The sequence below is a fragment of the Diabrotica virgifera genome, chromosome 6 (genome assembly GCF_917563875.1).
Source record: "Diabrotica virgifera virgifera chromosome 6, PGI_DIABVI_V3a".
In the NCBI taxonomy this organism is placed as follows: domain Eukaryota; kingdom Metazoa; phylum Arthropoda; class Insecta; order Coleoptera; family Chrysomelidae; genus Diabrotica; species Diabrotica virgifera.
In genome coordinates, this window is record NC_065448.1 from 29480307 (window position 1) to 29494887 (window position 14581).

Below are 14581 nucleotides of genomic sequence, written 5' to 3' on the forward strand. Positions count from 1 at the left end.
ACGAAATTAAGAAATATTGGAACATTATCTTCAGTGTATATTTTTAATACTGAGGTCTTACAAATGAAAATCAAATTTTATAAATATTTATCTTACCATATTTAAAACTAATTTGAAGTTATATTTTGCTATGTAGAATTATTATAGACAATTTACATTTCAAACAATATCAAAAAATATTCAAACATATTTCATAAAAAATCAAGAGATTGTCAACCATTTCAAACTGTCATATGATATGAGGGGCCGATATGAGGCCACTGTAAACGCAAAAATAAACTAATAACTAAAGATAAAATATCCTTGGTTAAATTAGATACTGAAAGATAACATTCTTAGAACCACTTTGTTTTCGAGAAAAGAAACATGAAAATTACAAAATAAATATCTAATAATTTATTTTCAATAATAATTACCTAATAAATACTATCTCGTTAATGAATCTATCCAGTCTTAAGTCATAAGCAAATTAGAAATAATTATTGTAATTCTTTGGACACCATTACCTAAATTTAACATTTAACAAATAAACATTTATACGTGATTACATCTAATAAATATATGTAGATAAGGACACACCATTAAACTTGATAAAAATAATAAACTTAAAGATAAAACCCATAACTAAATTAAAATTCATGGTGACGTTTCAATTATTACTTTAATCATCGTCAGAATGATAAGTTTCTTGAGCGGATGCTTTAAAATAATTTTAAAGGAACAAACAATAATTAATGAAAACGTAAAAAATGACATTGACAATCATTGGGTTAAGTCAATAATTGTGATCAATAATTCCTAGTGATCTCGCATCTAACATTATATATACCAATTCAAATGTAGTAGCTGTGCAGCTACGTACGTCGGGAAGACTCGACGTCACTTTAATGTCAGATGTTACGAACACTTAGGTGTCACTCCTCACTTAGGAAGACGATCAAGAACAGTTCCAAATTCAGCGGTATTCCAACATATGACTGATTCTGACCACCCTATTAGTCGTAAGGACTTCTCAATCATTGGTCATGCAAGTTCTCCAACGGAACTCAGCATCAAGGAGGCATTATCCATATTTCTTTTGAAGCCACCCTTAAGCACGCAACAGAACGTGGCGTGTTTGAAATTATTGACTTAACCCAATGATTGTCAATGTCATTTTTTACGTTTTCGTTAATTATTGTTTGTTCCTTTAAAATTATTTTAAAGCATCCGCTCAAGAAACTTATCATTCTGACGATGATTAAAATAATAATTGAAACGTCACCATGAATTTTAATTTAGTTATGGGTTTTATCTTTAAGTTTATTATTTTTATCTAATAAATACGTCAAATAGATATTCAGTCACATTGATTTAAATTGTTAATTATGGATATCAAACTACCCATAAATTTTCTGGTCATCTCGCTAGAACAACTTGGACCTGACTATTATCCACGAGGTATCTGTGGGTTCCTCTTCTCCACCAGTGACTTTCAGCGGGAAGAATATTTTTGACGATGTATTTATATTCGATCGAAGGTGGTTCATCCTGCCGTACTAAATTCGATTGGTGAACTGAAAAAGAAAACCGTCATTAAAAATTGTTAATAACATATATATAGAATAAAATAAAATAAAGCATGGGATGCCTATTACAACACGCAAAAACAAATATAGGTACATCACGGTACCCCGTCAAAATAGCCCCGTCGAAAAAGCTCCGACAAAATAGCCCCCACATAATATCCCGCACACAAAACAGCTCCGACAAAATAGCCTGCGGACAAAATAACTGCGGATATTTTGTCAATAGCTGGCCTAAAAAATAGCCCCGACAAAATAGTCCCGACAAAAAAGCGCCCTTCTGAATTCATCATGAAATAATCCCTTAAAAATACATTTTTCGGAAATAGTAATTATCCTCTATTCCACTGGCGAAGCGTCCATGTAACCACTGTTACCATTGGTAACAGTTAAAAATCTTGCAAGAAATATTTTATGACTGTTATGAAATAATTCCATTTATATTTTTACAAACAGAAATATTTGTTAATAGTACCTAATTCAGTAAATAGCCAACTAGACGCACGAAAATATTGGCGAGATATGTGAATCCATTGCACTTTATTATATGCTGTTACCAATACTGGCAGTGGTAACGAAGGAGAAACCTCGCTATCGCTCGGGACTAGCTCGTTTCTGAAAATTTTGATGGAGCGACGGCTCTGTTATTGAAGGAGAGACGGCGCGCGGGCACGCTGTGTATATCAGTATTGTCACCATTTTGAGGATTGTTAACATTAGTTTAGTACCTATTACAGATTACAGTGTGCGTGCATTTAAACACGGAAGAGTGTTGCTACGTATTGCGTAATTGATCAACTACTTGAAAAGTTATTCTCCTTGTATATTTATTTTTTTATATATAATTTTGAAGAAAAAAATGATATTATTGAAAATGGAAGAATTAAAATATAAACAATAGTTTTCAAATCTATTCTTTTTCCTACTTGTTCATTTTTTCATGTTCATTTTATGGTAGAATAATATGTTTAGTTTGTTTATTATTTATTGTTATACCTGTTACATATACATAATTACATACATATAATTTGGGAATAGTGATTTGTTTAATTTTATCCCACAGGATTGAAAACAAAAACTTACATTTGGGAGGATCAAAATAGTTTTTTTTTTAAATAAGATTGTTTTACATCTGGTTTGGTAACACTTTAGAAAAAGTCACGCGTCGCCACTGCTCTATTCAGATGTTTATCTTAACCACATTAAATAAAAAACGTCTTTTCAGAGGACTTGAACCCTGTGTCTTCTCTTAGGAAAAAACAGGAACAAAAAATTCCTGGTTTTTCCTCTTGATTTACTATGGAATCACTAACACGAGAATTTTACTGTCACCAATGCGTGTGATTGTCTTGTATAAGACGGATCACATGCTATGATTTTTTGTGACGGATATTCTTAAGTTAAAGTTGATTTCATGTAATCGAATGAACTATCTTTCAATAAAGTCGTACCAGGAACGCAACTCATAAATATTGGCAATATCATTTTAAAGTCTTCTACTTTAAAATGTATAATATATGTCTGAATTGCCGATATGAATGAGTCAGATTAAATTAACTTATTAGAAGAATTTTTTTACTAAGCAACAACATTTTTGTTTAATTTATTAATATTTTGTATTTTGACAACGACGTCCGAAGTGGAAGTCGAAACGTTAATAAAACATTTTTTTAAGTAAATTGTGGCTTATTTCCCAATTAGAATAGTGATTTAAAATAAATGGTACTCCGTTAAAAGGTAAAATTTTTATTGGGCCTGTTTTCGCCGGGGTTGTTTTAGTCGGGGCTGTCTTGACCGGGGCTATTTTGTGTGCGATCTATTTTGTCGGGGCTATTTTGACTGGGCTGTTTTGACCGGGCCATTTTGACGGGTCACGGTACATAACATCAATATTTAGGAAAAGAGACAGAAAACTATGCGAGAACTATGGAGGATTAATTGTAGCGTAATTATCAATGGGAAGACTATAGATGAGATAGAAAGACAAGTGGTCTTCGCAAGTTTGGTCTAACGACACTTGGTCTCCACTTTTTTTTGGTGTCCATTTATTATATTTCACTCTAGTGATCTGTCCTGCCCACTTCCGTTTAGTTTTAACTATGTATTTATCTACCTAGAGCAGGCCAGAAACCCATTTCTAAAAATAGAACAATTTTTAACAACCGAGATCTTGATCTAACTCTACGATATGGCATGATAAAATGCTATATAGATAAGATAATTTTTTATTAGAGATCCTTCTTCTTCTTCTTCTTCTTCTTCTTCTTCCTCTTCTTCTTCTTCTTCTTCTTGTGGTGCCGTCTCCTTTAGTGGATGTTAGCGACTACATTGGCAACTCTGTATTTGTCCAATGCGGCTCTAAACAAAGATGTTGAATCAAGGCTGGTCCAGTCTCTGATATTTTGAAGCCATGAAATCTGGCACCTGGCCTGCACAACACGCAAACTAGAAGAAATGTATACACCCTCTCGAATGCCTCAAAAAATATGAGCCTGAAAGTAAACGGGGAGAAAACTAAGATGATGACATCAACACCCAACAATAGAGCCAGAAACATCTGTCACCAATTCACTGTTGATAACTCTACCTTTGAAGTGGTGGACAAATTCACATACTTGGGCTCCCTGATCACCAAGGAGAACGTCATAACGGAAGAAATCAAGCGAAGGATAATCCTAGCGAACAAATGCTATTTTGGACTGAGTAGACATATGAGAAGCAGAAACTTAAGTCAAAAAACAAAAATAATCATATACAAAACCCTTATACAACCAGTGTTGACATATGGATCGGAGACATGGACCATCTCCAAGGCAGATGAAAACCTTCTCCTTATATTTGAACGAAGGATCCTAAGAGGAATATTCGGTGGCATCTGTGAAAATGGTATTTTGAGGAGTAGGTACAACTACGAGGTATACCACAGATATAAACATATATTTGGTTATAAAGACGTAGTATCTATTATAAGAATATGAAGACTAAGATGGGCAGGACATCTAGCAAGATCACAGCATAACAACCCTCCTAGAAGAATCCTTATGTCACAACCTGTGAGAAGTAGAAATAGGGGTAGGCCAAAACTTAGATGGAAGGATGGTGTAGATGAGGATGGAAGAAAAATAGGCGCAGCAAACTGGGAATGGTTGGCAATGGATAGGACTGACTGGCGTCAGTCCTTCCAGTCCTGGCGTGACTTGGGAAGGTCGAGGCTCTTTCATAGGGCTGTAGCACCATTGATGATGATGATGAAATCTCGCACCTACCGGGATACCGTTTTCCTTCATCCTTCCACGGGATTATCAGTTGCGCGAGGCGGTACTTTTAGTTTATCATTATGTTTCATAGGTAGCTAACCCTAGCCCTATCTGTACCTATTCTACTCAGGACATTCTCGTTGGTGGTGTGAGTTGTTCAAGGTATTTTCAAGATTTTTACAAAGCCGGAGTTCAAAGGCTTCTAAATTGTTCATCAGCCAGCGTTATGTTTAGCGTCCAAGTTTCCGTTCCATACAATGGTATTGATCATAAATAGCAGTGCAGAAAACGATATCTAAGACTGATATTAATGTTACAAAATAAGCTTTTCATTTTGACAAAGCCTTGTCGGGCTACAACTATTCTCGATCTTCCTTCTTGTTTGTAATATAACATATAATCATGTCGATTGCTGAATCAACAGTCAAGATATTTGTATTGGTCTACATATTTAAGCTGTTGGTGGTTCACATTACAGTCAAACCTGCCATATCCGGATCAATGTGGCGACAGACCGATCCGGATATGAAAAAATCCAGATATCAAGACCACTTTTTTATAGTCTCTTAAACGTTTTCTCCTTCATACATTCCAGTAATCAACGCCGTCAATAACTTTCGTCGATACACGTTTCATAGATTCTGTGTATATTACATTATTTCGCCATCTTTTATTTCTTTTGGGTCGGGATGAGAGGGAGCGTTGTCCAACAGCAGGACTGGTTTTCTCGGTAGATCCGGACGACAGAACCGTCCGGATATGGGGAGGTTCAGATATGACAGGTCCGGATATGGCAGGTTGTACTGTATATTATATTGGAAGGAGATCCTTCAATTACTTGAAAACGCAATTTGAATCTAACATAATAAAATATAAACCGTTTGAAAGTTTGAACTGAATTTAGAGTGCACAACAATAGACTTTTTTATGACCAATAAGTTAATATACTAATAATTATTACCATCACAATTTCTTAACAAATGTAATTTTCTCTTTATTATCAGAAAACAATTCACGTAAGATCTACAGGAATAAAAAACCGCTAAAGGCCGTAAAAATGAGTGGCTCATACAATATTCCAGCTACAAAAGATCTGATATGAATATTACGGGGCGCGAAAATGTATTTTCATTTTGATGCAAAATAAAATTCTAGTTTTATTTAAAAAATATGTTTCCATAATATTTGCTCAATATGAAGTAAAACGCGTCACAAAAGAGCAATACAGTTTGATACAGTTTGAATTTTCAAACACTTTTGTGGCGCGTTTACTTCAAATTTAGCAAATATGGAAAAATCTTTTTAAAAACTAGAATTTAATTTTGCATCAAAATGAAAATACATTTTCGCACCACGTAATATTCATATATGATTCAATACCATGTGAAATACTACAGTTACTAGGTGACAAAGGATTACATATCATCCATTCTATATGTGTCGCTGTATGGAATTCAGGAAAATGGCCATCTGATTGGTGTACCTCAATTTATATCCCACTACACAAAAAAGGAACTACTACCAGATGTGAAAACTACCGCATACTGTCACTAATAACACATGCTAGTAAAATCTTGTTCCATATTATCAAAAACAGATTAAAAACCTATCTACATTACCAAATACCTCAGCAACAAGCGGGGTTTGTAAGGGGTAAAGGTACAAGGGAACAAATCCTGAACCTGAGACAACTCATTGAAAAGTCTAGAGAATTTCAAGTACCTATGATTATATGCTTCGTTGACTACCAAAAAGCATTTGATTTTGTAAGCTGGATAAATCTGTGGTCAATTTTAATAGAAATGGGCGCACCAATGCACCTGGTGACACTAATTAAAAATCTGTACCAGTCTAATATAGCGAGAGTACGACTAGATCAGAAGTTCTCAAACCAATTCAAGACCGAGAGAGGTGTTAGACAAGGATGCGTGTTGTCACCTGACTTATTTAACATTTATGGTGAACATGTCATGAGGATGGTTTTAGAAGGATGGGCCGGTGGAGTAACAGTAGCTGGTAGGAAAATCTCCAATTTAAAATTTGCTGATGACACTACACTTATAGCAGCAAATGAGCAAGAAATGGTTGATCTTCTGCAAAGAGTTGAGTACGAAAGCAATAAAGGTAGTCTGAAAATCAATAAAGATAAGACAAAAATAATGGTGGTCGACAGATTCGACACTATTCAACTGACTAACATGTTACAGGAATACCAGATAGTAAACACATTTGTCTATCTCGGGTCTAGTATAACTAACGATGGTAACTGTGAAGCAGAAGTTTAGAGACGTATTGGTATGGCAAAAAATGCGATGAGTCGCCTAACTAAACAGATCTATCTCTCAAAATATCAAGATGAGACTGGTGAATGCCCTTGTATTCTCAATATTTCTATACGGAGCAGAGACTTGGACTCTTCGCGCATGCGAGCGCCAAAAAATTGATGCCTTTGAGATGTGGTGCTGGAGAAGAATGCTACGCATACCTTGGATAGCTCATAGGACAAACGTTTCCATTCTAAACCAACTCAATATTAAAAAGAGGCTGTCCACAATATGTCTGCAACGAATTCTGCAATTCTTTGGTCACGTGGTTCGCAGAGGTGACGACAGTTTAGAGAGATTAATTGGTTCTGTAAACGTTCCGGGGAGAAGATCAGGAGTACGATCACCAACTAGATGGTCTGACCAAATAAAGCATTTAGCTGGAAACTCATTCTGCGAAGCTGTTAAAGCAGCTGAAGATAGAGACCAATGGACAAACATTGTTAGGAATATTGGAAGAAATCACGATCCTCAGTAATGGGGAAACGACAAGAGAGAGAGAGAATGTTCATATCAGATCTTTTGTAGCTAGAATATTGTATGCACCACTCATTTTTTCGGCGTTTAGCGGTTTTCTATTCTTGTATCAGAAGTTTTTCAAAGTTATTTTTAAATTAAATGTATGAAGTTGAATGCAATGTTTTTCGATTACACGTTAATCTTTATAAATGGTCGCCTTTGTCGCACTATCTCCCAAATGATCTAGTGTCCATCGAATGTACACCAGATTTTTTTTCTATTCGAAATTTGAAAAGAATATTTGGATGGCCGATGAAGTCGGATTGCCCGTTGTCAGATCAAATTTAGCGTCGTAACCACTACAACCACATAAACCATTTCGGGAATAATGGTTAATTGAATTATACTTTTGTAGCTTAATAACTTCTAAACGGCTTAACCTACTTTGATCACTAAACATTAGTTTGAAACGTATTGACAAGTAGTATCTGATGCATCTAAGGTCAAGTATGATAACTGAAGGTATTACAGGAATTATTAAGTTTATAAAACCGTTTTTTCCAATAGGAAATAGATTTGATCATACTTATGAAGCCTATAACTTAAAAACTCGAATTTTCCTGGATATGAGGTATACACCGTTAGATTCGTCTATAGTCCTTCTACAAACGCCCAGTCGAAAAACCAAAATTTTCAAAGTTTGGTTTTCCAGTTTTTCGGCTATACTGAGCCGTGTGTATGTCTGATCCTGACGGCTTAGACACCATTTGAAAGCTTAACTCAACACTATTGATTTGTTGTATTTGTGGCTCTCCTGTCTCTCCTTGAACCGAAGATATATACCCCCAAAAAATATGCAGTTTTGTACCTACCAAGTTTTGGGGACGTGAACGAAAAACAGACCCTAAATAGGAAGGGCCGTAAAATCCACACCCTTGTACCAAAATGGATGGTTGACATATGGATGGGTGAGTCTTTTCCTGAACTTTAAGAGGGGAGTTGGCCCAATTTTCAATTCAGGCAGATTTAGAAATTCGAAAATTTCGTATAATATATAGTGTCGCGTGTAGGGAGGTTGTGCGCCACTGGCGAGAACTGATGTTCTCTGGTAATATACACTAATCAAAGTTAGATTCTGATCCTGTACGTTGTGCAACCGAAAAGAAAGTCAATAACAGACTACTGATTATTTTTAATTAAATATTTATTTTTTACGTTAAGGTCAAATTTCATCCACTGATACCAAGAAAATTAGTATGTATCATTAAAATAGAAATCTGTTTCAAAATCTTAATTGCCTTAAATTCGTAGCTAATATTTAATCCAATTTAGAAAAGAATCGATCTAGAAATCAACGTTTTTATGATATTAGCATAATCTAGAAACGGCTTCTGCAATTAATTTACATAAATCTTAAATTACAGGAAGTGTGTTAATGATTTTATCTCTCATAGTCCCGGGCGCATCTGTTTTGAGATGGACGTTGAGAGGTGACTCAAATTTTTTTTTGCAGAAATTGCTTGAAAATAACTCATATAATGATATTTGAGTTATCCTCCCACTCAAAATGGTCCGGAACATTGTTTAAATAATCAAAATGTCGAAATATTAAGGAAAAATTCGATTTTTGTATTGGTTTTTTGATTTTAACTTTAAAACTATTTATTTCTGAGAAAAGTTGTACTGACATAAAAGTTACGTAATTAATGCCCGGTTGCACCAACAGATCTTAAGCTTAAGTCGAGAATATCATAATAAGTACATAATATAATATAATTATAATATATTACAATAAGAATACCATAATATAATAATAGATATAGTTGATAATTAGGTAAGAATCTAAAATTATGGTGCAACGTAAGTGATACTCAAGGAGGCCCTATTTATGAGTAGAGTTTAGCTAAGCTGGAGCTTAAGATCTGTTGGTGCAACCAGGCATAAATTTCCTACAATATAGAATTGGTTAAAAATTTAAAAAATAGTCACCCTTGTTGCAAAATAGCAATAATTGCGAAAAAACCCATACAAAAACAAGTATTAGCATTTTACGTTTTTCAACCATTTATGCTACACTTAGGACCTTCATATTTTACCCAGAAAAACTTTATGATATAGTAAAACAACACTGTAAATTTCATTAAGATCGGTTTAACAGATTTTGCAAAATAAATTTTTGCAATCCAGCTTTCGCAAAATAAATTCATTTCGCAAAAAAATCATTTTTTTTAATGTTGCAGGACTGAAAATAAAGCAGATAGCAAGTTGAATTTTTTTTGCTTATAGAAGTGTACTGTACCTTTCATTTGCAATTTGTAAAATTAAAATCGATTAATTACCACGGCGTCAGGTAATTTTTTAAATAAACATTAATTTTTGGTGCTTCGCGCAGGACAGCGGTGTTCGATTCACACAAGTTGATTTCCACCAAAATTTCTTGCAATCTTTATCTAATATATTAGTTCCTTACTCTATATTTTGTTGTATTTTAATATTTTAATTCCACAAAAATCAAACTAATTTTATTATTGTTTGTGAAATATTGTTTAAACAATTGCATATACAGTAGAACCCCGTAAATCCGAACCCCGCGAATCCGAACTTTCGGCAAATCCGAACCAACGGAAAGTGAAAAAAATTTAAAAATTCAAGACAAAAACTTAAAAACATGTTTATTATACAGAGTAAAGCCAGAAAATTGGACAATGTACGATTACTAGGACTTTGACATTTAAAATTTCTTAAAAATAAATATTATACTTTAATATATAGGTTCATAAAATATTTATAAAGGTTAAACACAAACTTACTTTGGTTCTCCCTTAGTCAACTTGAGTCCAAAAATATTGTCCACATTCTTGCGAGAACGCTTGGCTACTCAAAATCACAATGAAAACCTTGAACTACTAGTTAAGGCTAACTTTCGGATAATCCGAACTTTTTGGAATCCGAACAGGCTGTCCCCCCAATTAGTTCGGATTTGCGGGGTTCTACTGTATTTAAAAATAATAAACTTTTATTCTCTAAGTTAAAATATATGAACAAAGAAAGTTTTTGCTAAAAAAAGTGTTATTTCAAAGGATAGAGTATGTGTTTTTATTTTGCAATAAACAAATTTATTTATTTATATCGAAATGTCATAAAAATTAAAATGTATCAATCATTATCAAAGGTCACTGGAATGCCAAATCAGAGCAAACTATCCGCTGTCCTGCGCGTGGCACCAATAATTAATGTTTATTTAAAAAAATTCCTGACGCCGTGGTAGTTAATCGATTTTAATTTTTCAAATTGCAAATGAAAGGTACAGTACACTTCTATACGCAAAAAAAATTTCAACTTGCTATCTGCTTTATTTTAAGTCCTGTAATATTTAATTTTGAAAAAAAATGAATTTTTTTGCGAAAGCTGGATTGCAAAATTTATTTTGCAAAATCTATTGAACCGATCTTAATGAAATTTACAGTATTGTTTACTATATCAAAAAATTTTTCTTGGTGAAATATGAAGGTGTTAAGTGTGGCATAAATGGTTGAAAAACGTAAAATTCGAATACTTGTTTTTGTATGGTTTTTTCGCAATTATTACTATTTTGCAACAAGGGTGATTATTTTTTAAATATTTAACCAATTATATATTGTAGGAAACTTAATTACGCAACTTTTATGTTAGTACAACTTTTCTCGAAAATGAATACTTTTAAAGTTATAATCAAAAAACGAAGAAAAAAATCGAATTTTTCCTTCATTTTTTGACATTTTGATTATTTAAACAATGTTCCGGACCTACTTGAGAGGGAGGATAACTCAAATATTATTATTTGAGTTATTTTCAAGCAATTTCCGCAAAAAAATTTGAGTCACCTCTCAACGTCCAAATGTTCTAATATTTTTACAGATGCGCCCTGGTCTATCAATCAATGAATCGGCGACAACCTGAGTGATGTCACATTCATAAGAATTCATAAGAATTGGTAAAGAAGTTATAATTTATGACATTTATGTAACTGAGTGTTGGGTAACTACACAAAAATAGGTTGTAATTATTAGCCTAATAAATTTTATGCTTCAAATATTAATATTATTGTTATTGTTTTTTTTATAGTAAAAATTGAAAGACTAATTTTCAGAACGGGTTATGGTAGAGGAGCCCAAGCGGAGATTTTTGCAGTTACTCGAGCGCGTCAGATTATCATATGGGAGAAACCTGGTACCCTGCAGATGTACCTCTACCATATATTGGCTCTTAACACAGGGAGGTTCGTTAAGGGGACCCGAAAAAAAAAATCTATGGTTAAAAATACTCGAAATTGTCAGATTAAGATAATGTAAATTAAGTACATGCAAGAGGGTGTATATTTCAAAAATCTGACGATTTGAGCGGGGCGTAAGGAAATGGATGAGTCAAAAAGTTTCACAAAAGAAAAGCGAATATTTCGTGAAATGAACGTCAGATCGAAAAACTAAAAAATACTTCTTCAATATTTTTCAAAAATCTATCGAATGGTAATAAACATGACCCCCCACGGAGAGGGTGGAGGGTAAATTTAAAATTTTAAATACAAACCCCGCGATATTTCGCAAAATGAACATCAGATCGAAAAACTGCAAAATACACTTTGAAAATGTTTTTGAAAAATCTATCGAATGGTACCAAACACGGCCTCCCACGGGGGCGGGGTGGGGGTTACTTTAAAATCTTAAATGGGACCCCCAAATTCTTATTCCAGATTTGGATTCTTTACTTAAAAATAAGCAACTTTTATTCGAGACATTTTTTCGAATTATGAATAGATGGCGCTATAATCGGAAAAAACCATTGTTGGAAATGGAAAATTAAATTAAAAATGACAAGCGCCCGCTAAAATGGAAATTTTACTTAACTTTTTTTGATTTTAGGACCTAATAATCACAACCCAATTGGTCCCCATAACGCTCGAGTGACTGCAAATTTAGCATACTTTACTTCCCTACTATAAGTTTTGAATATATATGTATTGGTCAAAGTTCCATAATTCCAAACATCTTTCTAGCAAAAAACCAGTACCAGATATGCACAGAGCTAAGAAGTAATAATAGATTTAACAATAAAACATTGAAAACTTTTGTTTTCAATATTTCCACAAAATTTATTACAAATTAATGTCACTGCAGCTGTTTCGTCAGAGTGCTTTTCTCAAGTGATTTATTTTACTATGTGTGTGCATTTTAAAGTCTCTAACTCAGCGTTTCCCAAACTTATTTTTCCGTGGCCCGGTTATTTTTGTGCTTATCCTTCGTGACCCACTATTTTTTTGCATACTCCTATTACTTTTGAGAAGTATGCAGTTATTTCTGGTTAATTAAAAGCTTCACGTTTGGAGGAAGAGATGTTAATTTTATCCTCAGGTCCGGTTCCACTTCCAAACGGTTCCTATATTTATTTTTGAGGAAAACTAGTGTTGAAAACTCTGCCTCATCCTTATAGGTCGTAACAAAAGGAATTATAAACTTTATCGCTTTTAAAAATATATGTTTTATAAAGACAGTCAAAAACCTATCAAAGCTACTTTGTCAAATATGTCTTTGAGTGCCCTAATCACACGATAGTTCAATTACTGACTCAATAGCTAAATCCGGAAGTCCTGTCTCGGATTATACGTCCATTATAAATGGATTTCTTGTCCATGCTTTGTTGCTGTGCCTCCAGTTCTCGAAGGTGTTCCTTGAAAGCCGCTGGAATATCATCCGGCAATGAATTCCGTACATTCCATGTCAAATCACTCGGGCAAAAAATTTTGGACCTCCGATTTGTCTGAAAATTGGTATATAGCTTCTGCGGGGCGTAAAAATAAGATATTTAAGGTCAAAAATAATCTTCTTCTTCTTTTTTTCTCAAAATGTTATTTTATGCGATTTTACAGTGATTTGGTGTTTATTTAAACAAATTTGCATTTTCTGTCGTAAAGTATCAATGAAAAACATAATATTTTAATAGAAAGGACTCAAAAATGTGATTATATGGCATTATAACAAGTTATTTTGAATCAAAACAAGTTTTTGATCAAATTTTATAGTGTAAAAAACGTTAAAATACCGTTTTTTACATTTTCCTCCATTCCCAAAATACATCATCATCGATTTGGCTGAAAATTTGCCCACAGATAGCCCAAAGATAGGAGTTTAAGTGGTTAGAAGGATTTGAATTATATTACAATGCGAAAAAAGTTACATGCAGTAATATCAGACTCAAAAGTATATATTAGTCCAGTCGGGATAGCATTTGACCGTGAATGCCGAGCTGCCCAAAATTTTATTTTTCTGATCTTTAGGGGAGTCAATAGTAGCCTAAATTTAAAATCACGAATGAATTCCTCCGTTACGTTAGCAGCCATCTTGATTTTAAAGGAGAACCTGTTTTGCTCAATATCTCCGCCATTTTTAACTTTTCGACAAAAATGGTAGGAACTGAAATTGTTCCAAATAAATCGTGTTTACAATTATTACAATTTCTTTTTAACAATTTTTGTCGTGAGGTCGTTATTTTCGAGTTAATTTTACTTACAGTAGACGCCTATATTTTGACTATATTATTGCATGTAACTTTTTGGTATTGTAATATAATTCAAATACTTCTCACCACTTAAAGTCCTATGTTTTGTCTATCTGTGGGCAAATTTTCAGCCAAATCGATTATGATGTATTTTGGGAATGGAGAAAAATGTAAAAAACGGTATTTTAACGTTTTCTACACTATAAAATTTGATCAAAAGCTTGTTTTGAATCAAAGTAACTTGTTATAATGCCATATAATGACATTTTTGAGTCCCTTCTATTAAAATATTATGTTTTCCATTGACACTTTACGATAGAAAATGCAAATTTGTATAAATAAACACCAAATCACTGTAAAATCGCATAAAATAACATTTTGAGAAAAAAAGAAGAAGAAGATTTTTTGACCTTAAATATCTTATTTGTACGTCCCGCAGAAGCTA

The 14581-nt window shown here is 33.4% G+C and overlaps 1 long non-coding RNA gene across 1 annotated transcript in view; it reads right to left on the reverse strand.

The window, feature by feature from the left end:
* Positions 1 to 373: 373 nt before the first annotated feature.
* Positions 374 to 14581, reverse strand: part of LOC126886847 (uncharacterized) — a 30941-nt gene continuing 16733 nt past the window's right edge. The window contains exon 2 of the long non-coding RNA XR_007698789.1: positions 374 to 1556. This is a non-coding gene — a long non-coding RNA (uncharacterized LOC126886847). The remainder of the gene's footprint in view (positions 1557 to 14581) is intronic.